Genomic DNA, 11,820 nt, shown 5'->3' on the forward strand with positions numbered 1-11,820 from the left:
CCCGTGAACTTTGGTTGCTATGGCAATACCCCGCGCATTTCCGGTCGGATTTGCTGATTTTCCGTTTTCATTCATTAACCTACTTCCCAGCTTTATCTGAGTGCTGAGTTAAGCTTACTAAGCACGTGCTTTCCGAAAAAGTCTTTATGTTGGCGTTTGTTTATTAAGTCATGTTGGCGGGCTACAATATTTTAAACCAGGGGTCGGCAACCTTTTTTCTACTGCGGAGCGTTTTCGAAATGGAAATTTTATCGCGGACCGACCTACAAATATTTAGCAATTTAAAATACATCAATTAGTTTATCATTCCCGGGATATTTCGGCAAAACGTTTTAAAGCATTTCACCTGAAAAATTATTCGGCCCGGTAACGGCGGGTGCCGACCACTTTTTTAAACGCAATAAACATAATTTGGACTTTAATCTAAGCCGATGTCATTTCGGGATAAAATCGAAAATCATCACATGGTAATTGCTGCTCAAACCGCGAACCCTAATAAATCCCACTCAGGCGTCGCGATTTGGTTATTACGTCATAATTAAAAACACAATGAAACCGTGACTTGCTTAACACTTGACTACTCAACCATGACCAGCTAAAATCAAAATAAACATAGCCAGTCAAGCATGACAGACAGAGGTCATTGAGTGATCACCGAAGCGTGAAGGACAGGTGTTATGCGGTAGAGGTCGGACGTCTGTAAACCCTGGCATGTCAAGAATGATAAAAAATCGATGGAGACAACCGGTGTTTGTCTGTAACACGAGAAGAGGCTGAATCCGGTCAGGATACCGGGGATCAAGAATTGTGCCGGTTCACAACCTGTGTCTGGACCAGCTGTTCTTAACCTTTGTTACTGTTACTTCTATCCAGTGGTGGGATTCAAACGTTTTGTCAGTCAGTTCTATCACAAAAGTCGTATTTTTTTAGCCAGTTCTATCACAAAAGTCGTATTATTTTAGCCAGTTCTATCACAAAAGTCGTATTTTTTTAGCCAGTTCTATCACAAAAGTCGTATTATTTTAGCCAGCTCTATCTCAAAAGTCGTATTTTTCAGCCAGTTCTATCACAAAAGTCGTATTTTTCAGCCAGTTCTATCACAAAGTGATATTTTTCAGCCGGTTCTGTTACAAAAAGTCCATTGACAGTAACTAGTAATGCTAACTGGTTTACTGGTCTCATTAAATTACATAAGGCGGTTCAAAAGAACCGGTGCCAACTTGTTGAATCCAACCACAGGTTCTATACTTGAGGCGAACCAGGTCGATTTTATTCATCACGTTTCCAGCACTTACGATTGTAAAGTTTGAAGTTGCAACCCCAAGGTTTTTCATCAGAAGCTTCGCAAGCTGTTTAATACGACCACGCTTAGCATAAAACAAGGACAAAGAAGCATTGATTTCATGACGATATTATTGCTTTTAACAATTTAACTGTATTTTATGCGACAAACAAGTTAAATGGATTCTGATGACCACGACAGATTGCGGAAACGTTGTAACCTCTCGACTGAAATGTTTAGATTGATGTATTGCCTGTTTGCCGGCTCCCTGATGTCTGACACGGGGACAGTTAGACTTAATAAAAGGCGCCCAATGCACCTTCAACTCGATATAGTCGGACAATGGCATTATGTCGACCTTTCTACACAACTAGATGATATGGTCCGACATTCAATGAAGAAGTATTGCTGACAGACAGAAGATGGGGAGAAATGTCAAGAGGGTGGAAAATAACGTTGAAGTAAAGGCGGGATTTTCGTCACAACCGCAATTCAAGGTTCAATGTGACATCACAAATGTGTTTGCTAAAGTTACAATCGAATGGACAAAATCGAAGCCTACTTGCAAAACATCGGAAATCCACGTTGCAACAAGGGTATATTCCTATTTGCGGTTCGAGCGTATAAGTTCTTGTTTTCGAAACCAGTCGAGCAGGTTGACGTAATAACTGGGTTTTGTTACGTAAACAAACACGCGGAAATGTTTGTAACATAATCACATGAGTGTTTGCAAACAATGCAAAAATGACGAAACACTGCTGAACTGGCAGTAACAATATTATTTCTATATGTTCCAGAAAGTTGTGATTGTTTTTGTGTTTTATTTCACGCGAATCTTGGCACAAAAGTTCAATTCTGACTGTCAAACTTTGATCGCGAATTCTATATCCCCGATTAGCAGAACTTCTACGGTCGCATGAATTAGAACAATAGCCACAATCTTGACCCACTTTATTTGTCTATGATGCAACAATCAGCCACAAAACAACAATGAAGACTTGAAAAATACGAAACAACACAAATAAAAGCAGCTGTGCGTTACAACTTCGAGAATAATCCTACGTGGTCTCCGGAATCGGAAACACAAAATTTTGACCCGAATTTTGAAAAACCCTAACGCTATAGCCCAGGGGTGTCCAACCTTTTTGGCCAAAGGGCCACATGCGGTTTACGAATGATTGCGCGGGCCACTTGAGTGTTTACTGCTAATTTGTAATCTTAAAATGGCTGTCCATATGTCCACTTTTCTTAGTATATTCTGTTAGCGTCACTTGCTTTTCGTTTCTTGTTGGGCCTAAACTATATCACTGCAGAGTGCGTAAGATATTTCACTGCTGAATGCGTTTTGCACGAGTGTTTGATATCAGATGTACAACAATGAAGCAAGAAATATTGACTGACCCTTGAAGCAAGAGTAAGATTGTAGACGTAACAATGCAGAAATTGTGATGCGTAACAAGGTGCATTGTGATGCAATAAAAGTAACTTGAACAGTTGTGTATTAATCTATTAACAAAGAAATAAAGCAAACAATAAATGCCAAGCCTCGGAATGTAAGATCTCCATAAATTGGGCAGTCGTTAAAGTTTATAATATAAGACATTTTGAAAAATACCGCGCGGACCACTCAGAACCTTCCTGCGGGCCATGGGTTGGACACCCCTGCTATAGCCCTTCGGTTTTTTCGATTTTAGGGGCTCAACAAATGAAAGAAAAATCCGGTTTTAGGTGGGCTTTCGCAGGAATATTTCAGATAACAAAAAAATCTAAAACAGGTTTTTTCTTCGATTTTTTGAGCCCCGAAAATCGAAAAAACCGAAAGGCTATAGGTTTTTCCAAAATCGGTTCAAAATTTTGTGTTCCCGTTTCCTGTTTAAACCGGTTTGGAGGTTCGGTTTTCACCGGAACATTCCTGATTCAAACTGGTTTTGACCGGTTTCTGCCTCCAACCGAACCTCCAAACCGGTTTATACCGGAATAGGAGCGACAAAGTTTTGACCCGATTTTTGAAAAACCCTCAAGCTACAGCCTTTCCGTTTTTTTCGATTTTCGGGGCTCAAAAAATGAAAGAAAAATCTGGTTTTAGGTGGGTTTTCTCAGGAATATTCCAGTTTCAAACTGGTTTTGACCGGTTTCTGCCTCCAACAGAACCTCTAAACCGGTTTAAATCGGATTAGGAGAAACAAAGTTTGACCCGATTTTTGAAACAAACCTGAGGCCTTTCCGTTTTTTCGATTTTAGGGCTCAAAAAACTGAAAAAAATCCGGAATTGGGTGGATTTTTGCCGAAATATTCCAGTTTCAAACTGGTTTTGACCGGTTTCTGCCTCCAACCGAACCTCCAAACCGGTTTAAATCGGAATAGGAGAGACAAAAGTTTGACCCAATTATTGAAAAAACCTGAGGCCTTTCCGTTTTTTCGATTTTCGGGGCTCAAAAATTAAAGAAAATCCGGAATTACGTGGCTTTTTGCCAAAATATTTCAGTTTCAAACTGATTTTGACCGGTTTCTGCCCCCTACCGAACCTCCAAACCGGTTTAAACCGGAATAGGAGAGACAAAATTTTGACCCGATTATTGAAAAAAAACCTCAAGCTATAGCCTTTCCGTTTTTTCCATTTTCGGGGCTCAAAAAATTCCACCGAGACTTCGGCACATCAATGCTTTTGAAATTAGCTAAAGTTAAAGTATTATTTTTATGGTTTTGTATGTTTGAAGCTATTAAATGGAAAGAAAATCATAGGGTTGGTTTTTTTCGCCTGAACATTCCAGTTTCAAACCCCCCAGTGCCGGATTATTCCGCCTACCGAATTTCTAAACCGGTTTAAATCTATTTAGTCCTATTTTGTTTTTGGGGTCGAATATTCAAATCAGATAGTGGTGAACAAGTTTTTGCATTCTGTAATACGTTTGGTTTGTTTATTGGCTGCTAAGTTAAAGAATAAATTGTGAATTTAAATGATCGCATTCCTTAGCGCTGCCAACTTGATTTAATGTTCGCACACCACTCATATGTTGTTGTGAAATAAAACTTAAAATGTCAAGTGTTACTCGGGGCAGGAAAGTTGGTCGAGCTGTGGCGCTCTGTAGAGGAAAATCATGTGCTGCTGCATGTTATACTGGGCAATCATCATCAACATTTTCAGTTTAAATATGCAGTTAAAATTCATACGGAGTTGCTTATTTTGCTTTCAAACCTTGGTATTCATGGGCCGTTAAATTGATATTCAGGGAACACGCTGTACCCCCTGCCTTGTGGGGCATGTCGAGCTGCGCAACACTATGAACACAAACTTCGTTTCTCGCGCCCCTGAACCGACTGTTGTTGAACCCGCTATACACACAACTGTTGATTTGGATTATCAGTGTTGCACAGCCAGGTATTTCTGCACTTCGCTTCATGTCCACTATTTTTTGGTCACGTGTTCCCTGTGATTGTTTGTCGAAATGTCACATAGAAGACATTGGTTTAATCTGAGCTTGTAATAATGATGCGACCAACCTATAAAATAAACATCAGAAGTTTTTTTTTATTTGCAGAGGCCCCTCCCCGCCTCAACATGTGACGACCGGCCGATAAAACAAATTATCATATCGTCTCCATTGATAAAAATAGTTACAAAAGTAGGAAACAGAAAAGCAGACACAAAAAAGTTACGCACATAAGTAGTCTCATAAAAATGTCCTACAAATTAACAGGGATATCAACTTAATGTTTACATTTAAATTAGGTTGTACAGATAAACACTACAAGCGAAGAGTTAAGACGGTATAGAGTACTAGGTAGGGTGGTATCCCATTTGGATTCAACAATTATGATATTTTATCGATAAATTGAAATCTGTAAATAGTTTTAAAGGCTTTATTGTTGTGGTTATCAGTGCACATATCAAATGAACTGATTTAATTTATTCTTTTTGTGTTCTAGGCTTTGAATTAAAGTATTACAACCCGTATTTACTTACCAATACTCGAATCTCTGTTTTAGTAATCAATTTTTTCCTTCTCACATATTTCATGCTGCAAATTAATTTCTTTCATGAACTTACAAAAGCATTTCTATACCAATATACAGTGTTTTGTGTGAGAGTAATTGCCTTTACTTCAATTTGAACCCGCATCAAGTGCGTACCAATCTAAAGTTGGACATAAAACATTTCGAACAGCCAGCCGTAGGTTAAGCAGTTTACATAAAAAGCCCTCACTTCAGATTTGCCTGCGATTTAATTCTATTATATCGCATACATGTTTTTTAGTCTTTGCCTTATGCAAGGGATTTGAATTCCGATTGCCTATTATTCCAACGCTGAAATTAAAATTATGCATACAAATGGTGAAGTGTTTCTTCAACACAAAATAAAAGCTTCCGTATATCAAGTGTGATTAGTTCCTTGTTCAAGACACATGTGAAAACAATGCCTTATTTAATATCGAAAGCAGTTCTGGCCTCACAAAGATGTTGTCATATTTTTTAAATTGGTTTAGTAGTTTTTGTGTCAACAAGATTTGTGTTCAACAGTCATTAGTATCGTATTGTCAAGTAGGTCAAATAGAGTCTTAATACCTGCTTTATATTCAACCGTATTTTTGTTTCCTTGTCACAGTGAATGATTGTTTGCTTGCTCGTATAAGACGGCGCCCATTCTTTCCCACTCGACCAGCTCAACATATTTGAGACTGTACGCGGTTAAATTAGATTCTGGTCAGCACACGCATGGTTATAAATACATTCTTGCACCAACAACATATGTGACCGAAAGGCGTAAACATTAAAACTCCAGTGAACATGTTAAACCGGCTAATAGTTATTATCTACTGCATGATAAAACGATAATTTAGGACTACTTTTGTGTGATAAGCAGTCTGTTACGTTCTGTTGTTGGTATTGCAAGCAAATATTCTGGCAGTTTTAAGCGACTTGTTTGTCAATTGATTTTAAGTTGTACTTTAGCGTTTAGGGTCACAATAGATAATTTAACCAGTAGGTCGCAGTGAGTAAACAATTTTTATGGTATATTAAAATAAAACAAAATACACTTGGAACCAACCAGCAACTCGTGCAAAACATGTTGTTCGAAATGTTGTGTTAATTAATAGGCGGGGATTGCTTTTTGTGCTTCCCACAGTAGACGTAACTACCTTTAAATAACATCCCCACAGTTAGCTAGTTGTTGGAGAGTGCGTTTACCCAAAACTCAAGTGTGAAAATTATACCAATACTTTTACTTTCTGTAATAAACTCAGATTGGGACGAATTGCCAAAACGTTGCTGAACTATTATATCGTTCTTTCGTTGAATCCCATTGGAATTCACTTGCAGTTCACAATAATGGAACGTACAATTGAGAGAGGTAAAATTGTAACGATAATAGAACTTTCAATTCCTGTACACATGCGTATAATTGTTTAATGAATTGCCCATATGTTTGAAATCAATAAATATATGGACATGTTGCTAAAGTTACACGAATATCGCTCATAAATGAAGAGACATGTAAGTTTTTGTTAACATTCAGACTTTGCAGCATTATAAGTATTTTGGTTTATACACGAAATGAATTGATTTTGTGTTGACAAAAAAACGCTTTTAGCCTGACCGTTTACTAAATTTGATGTGGATGTGACAGTCGCTTAGTTTGTCCAAATTACGTTAACGAAAAGTTGGTGACCGACAGTCTCGCCAATATTTCTTTAGTTTTGACTGATTGGAAGCTTTCTGTGGTTTTGACTAATTGAAAATTGTATACTACATTTTGTTACTGGTTGAGTCTGACATATTATTGAGTTGTAGTCAAAACAATTTGATTTTGCCTCAGTTGGTTTGACCCAGTTTCGGACCAATTTAAGTGAGGCGTAATCGGACACGCTGGAAAAGGAAATTGTTGAACAGCTGGCTGCCACATCGTTAAGTAACATGATGCGAGCTAGTTTGAAATTCACTTGGGAGTTATGCTTTATAGATAGTTAATCGCATTAGTATTCGTTTGTTTATTTGAATCTCATTACACCAGGGTAGTATTTTACAGTATATTTTGCTTTTGCACACATGTTGTTGGAAGTTTGCAGTATAACGCAAATACGGGTTTGCTTCTACGTTCCGGGACGTAGTAAGTTTGTTCAACTAAATTTGTGTCAAACAATTTTAAACATAATATTCCGTTGTTTCAAACTGATTTGCAACAAAGCTTCTAAAACAAAGGTGAAAATACTAACCTCTTGTTTCAACTCTTAAAAAAGTACTCGCAAGTCGGATAAAACATTTTGTATAATACCTGAACAACTAATTTGACGAAATGGAATCTCAGGATTTTAACTTCGAGCAAAGTGATGTTTATGATCAGAGGTTTGATGAACGTGCAAATGTAAAACGAGAAATGCTGACACCCAGTATTAAGAAACTTCATCGATGTGATGTTTGTGAAAAAAAAAATTTGTTCGAATGGAAATGTAAAACGACACAAGCTGACACCCAGCATTGAGAAATTTCATCGATGTGATGTTTGTGAAAAAACTTTTGCCTGAAGTGAAACTTTGAAAATACATATGTTGACTCACACTGGAGAGAAACCACATCGATGTGTTGTTTGTGAAAAAGGGTTTGCTCATGGTGGATATTTGAAAACACACATGTTGACCCACACCAAAAAGAAACCTCATCGATGTAATGTTTGTGAAAACAGATTTCATAATAGCTCAAATTTAAAAAGACACATGTTGACTCATACTGAAATGAAGCCACGCCCATGTGTTGTTTGTGATAAAAGGTTTACCCGAAGTGGAAAATTGAATAGACACATGTTGACCCAAACCACGGACAAACTACATCGATGTGAAACTTGTGATAGAAGATTTAGCCGAAATGAAAGTTTGAAAAGACATATGTTGATTCACACTAAAAACGAAACCTCATCGATGCGATGTTTGTAAACAAAACATTCACCCGAATTGGAAATTTAAAATACACATGTTGACTCACAATAAACAGTAGGGCTGAAAATTGTGGAGAGTGTACAATGCTTTGTGGAGAGTGCGATCTCAATCTCAACGATCTTTGAATACGCGCCGAAACGAACACAAAAGGAATGTTGCGAAGAAAGATGAAAAATTAGATATTAGCAAAACATGCTACTGTCCATAATCGCACCAATAACTTTTCTGCTGCCTAGGTGTTAGATAGGGAAACCGACGTTCACAAGAGAGGTTTCCTAGAGAGGAAAATACCTTTTCACACCAACATGATAAACGTTAAAACGGACGACGTGCTAATGCCGAAAACTTATCGGTCGCTTTGCACCATTGATCTAGGTGTTATGAGATTATCACTCGACCATTGCGTTTTTACCACCGCGTTTGTGTGTGTTTTACCGCCATTGTTGCTATATAACAACTTTGTCTCGAATTATTTGTCACTATCCTGATGATGGTGTCTCGTATGGGACATCGAAACGTCGGCATATTATGTGTTGAGAAAAAAAACGTCGCCTTTTTATAATAAAAAACTGCTGGAGCAGCTAAAAATTTGTTTTTGTGTAGTATGTTTCACCTTAGCAAGCATGTTGTTGGAAAATTTTAGTATGATGTAAACATATCTATGCTTTTACGATCTGGAACGTAACAAATGTGGTCATCTATATTAGTGTAAAACAATTTTTAACTAATATTCCAGTGTTTCAAACGGAATAACGACGAACCATCTAACATAATTGTGTACATCCTAACATCTTGTTTCTGTGAGTATAGTGTTACCAGTTACTACTAGGCATAATGCAAACACCTTTCTTTGAAATTTCTCGAATGTTAACAAATCGTCCGACGTTACGACATCCTATACCAGGCGTCTTCATCAGGATAATGTCAGATATCCAACACAATTTTTGGAGCCCAGAGAGTAAACACGTGAAAGACAATGACGTAGATAAAAAACTGTTCTTCAACAGTGTGAAGCGACCGATATGTAATCGACATTAGAACATCAGTTTTCATGTTCATTGTGTTGACGCGCCAGTGAGTGTTCCACGATTTTAAAAGCCTCTGTTTTGTAAACTGTCTCTTTGGCAATCGCAGCAGCAGCTGCAGAATTGATCAACTAGACCAGTGGTTCCCAACCAGGGCCCATGGCCCCCCAGGGGGGCCACGAGCTGTGTTCTGGGGGGCCACGGGTGTAGATTCACCAGAAACACCCACTAAAAGCCATTTTCTTTTTAACATTATTCCCTAATTTAATCGACTATTTCACATACTATTTGTGTATAGTGAGGTTTTCACAATTACAGATTCTTATTTGCGCTATTGGACCTGTTTAAAGCCTAAATTAGTACCAAATTTCAACACGAGATTGCCATTTACATTTTTAGGGGGGCCACAGGTCCTACAGGGTTACTTGAGGGGGGCCACGAAGCCCAAAAGTTACTTTTAGGGGGCCACGGTCCACAAAAGGTTGGGAACCACTGAACTAGACCGATTTCAACGAAACCCATTATGCTATGTCTCTTTGGTGTTCCTTCAGGCGCCCGTTCAATAACCTGCATGGCACTTTGATATACACAGGCTTTGGTTTAACGGGTGTTGGTACTTCAACTGTAGGTACCTGGATGTGCTGGTTTGTTTGTAGACAAAAACGAGAATATTTTATTCCTGAATACAGAACTTTCGACACCCATGGAAGGTACACTTTTGGTAAGCGTGCATCACAAATCAACCAGCATTACAAGGTACCTACAGTTCGAAGTTAATACAAAAACAGATGTTTCTAAACTCGATTAGCGATCGCTCGCATTTGCAGCACTTAACTCACTCTATTGCTGTTATAAGAACGATTGATTGGCTAGCTGACATTTCCCTCAAGTAGACGCCCAGTATAAAACGTCGAATGACTTCTTTTAATTTGCCAGAATTTGTCTTTTTTCAGCTTATAACATATTAATCGTAAATCAGCTTTACCATTTTTACTTATAATACCTGAAAATCTAATTTAAAGAGAGATGACATCAACGGATTGCATATTTCCAAAATGTTTCCGAATTCGAACCACAGGGCTTTTTAAGCCAATCACAGCAGCGGAAATCTGCAGGTTGCCGTTACGTCACGTCTAGGTTGCTAAGCGGTTACTTTGACTTCAGTATTGTCGACGTTGCAAGTTTTATGTCAGTTTTGATTAAAAAAAACGTTTTTACAAGTCAGAACATAGTGAAGACGGATGCATTTTGGATGTTTGAACTGAAGGTAATGTTTATTAGGTTATGTATAGCAGTAAATTATACACACATAATTTTTATTGAGTGTAAAATCACTTTTGTGCAATATATGCTTCATTAATGTTAGATTATACACTCATACTTTTTATTAAGTCTGAAATAGCTTTTGTGCAAAATATTTTCTATTATTAATGCTATGTGTTTGTTTAGGATAGCAACGCAACCCCTTCAATCAATCAATGTCAAAATTTTTCTTTGTATATGATCAGCACTGCATGCAGGCAAGTTTGCATGGCATAAAAACAGTGTATTATGCCCCCATTGTCTCCAGTGCAAGCACCTATGATCAACGCAATTAAACACATTATGCATGCCAAACCTTGGGATCAACAAACTGTTCCTAACCTACAGAGATGAATGGTTTATAATTGTACACAGTGCAGTTCTAACATAAGTGTACACTAGGCACGCCATTTGCATAGTTGTTCCAAACAACTCCCAGTATTTTCAGTTTGGAATGTTGTTCTGTGCCACCAAAGTATATGTTATTTTTATTGTGCATGCTGGAATTTTGTCGTAAGTTTACAATAAAACATAAGTGATCTTGAATAGCAAATTGAAGTAGTGTGCTTGAGAGCAAATGCAGGATTAAAACAAAACTACTACAGTATAAAGTAAATTATTAGAAGATGTCATTGTGCTAGCATATTTATTATTTTTCTTGTGACATTGAAATGATAATAGTGCCAAAAAAGGTTGTACAGAATAGCTACCACCTAAAAACAGCTATGTAGCAGTGTCAGAAATTTATTTTCCTTATCTCACCTGATGTGAGCAGATTTTCTCAGTTATTTTATATTTTCTTGTTTACACCAGTTTTGTTTATTTATTTATTTATAATGACATGTAAGAAACAAAACACCTATTTACTTACAATACTCTAAATTAGGGTAAGCAAGCTTGGCTAGTATTGACAGCACTCTATATTACCAGTCATATTGGTCAGCAAGTTAAATTAGTTTGTCTTGACCTTGCTACACAGGCTATTTATTTTCCTTCATGGTTTACATTAGTTTATTTATTTGCAACTCTTTATTTGGAACAAAACAGTTGTACCTAAATTAAAACACTATATCACTCATTTCAACAGTCCTCCAAAAGTTTGTTTATTATGCATGCAGTAACCACAGTTAAAAATAATCAGTCAACACAGTTGTATAAAGTAGATCCAATAATCTATTGGTATAACATTCTCCATGATAGTCAATATGTTTACTAGTACAATAACTTTAGTTATAGCTAATTGTCAAGCAAATGCCTTTTAACTTGGAAGTGCTTGATGTCT

Source organism: Phallusia mammillata, chromosome 3, assembly GCF_965637545.1.
Source record: "Phallusia mammillata chromosome 3, kaPhaMamm4.hap1.1, whole genome shotgun sequence".
Classification (NCBI taxonomy): Eukaryota; Metazoa; Chordata; class Ascidiacea; order Phlebobranchia; family Ascidiidae; genus Phallusia; species Phallusia mammillata.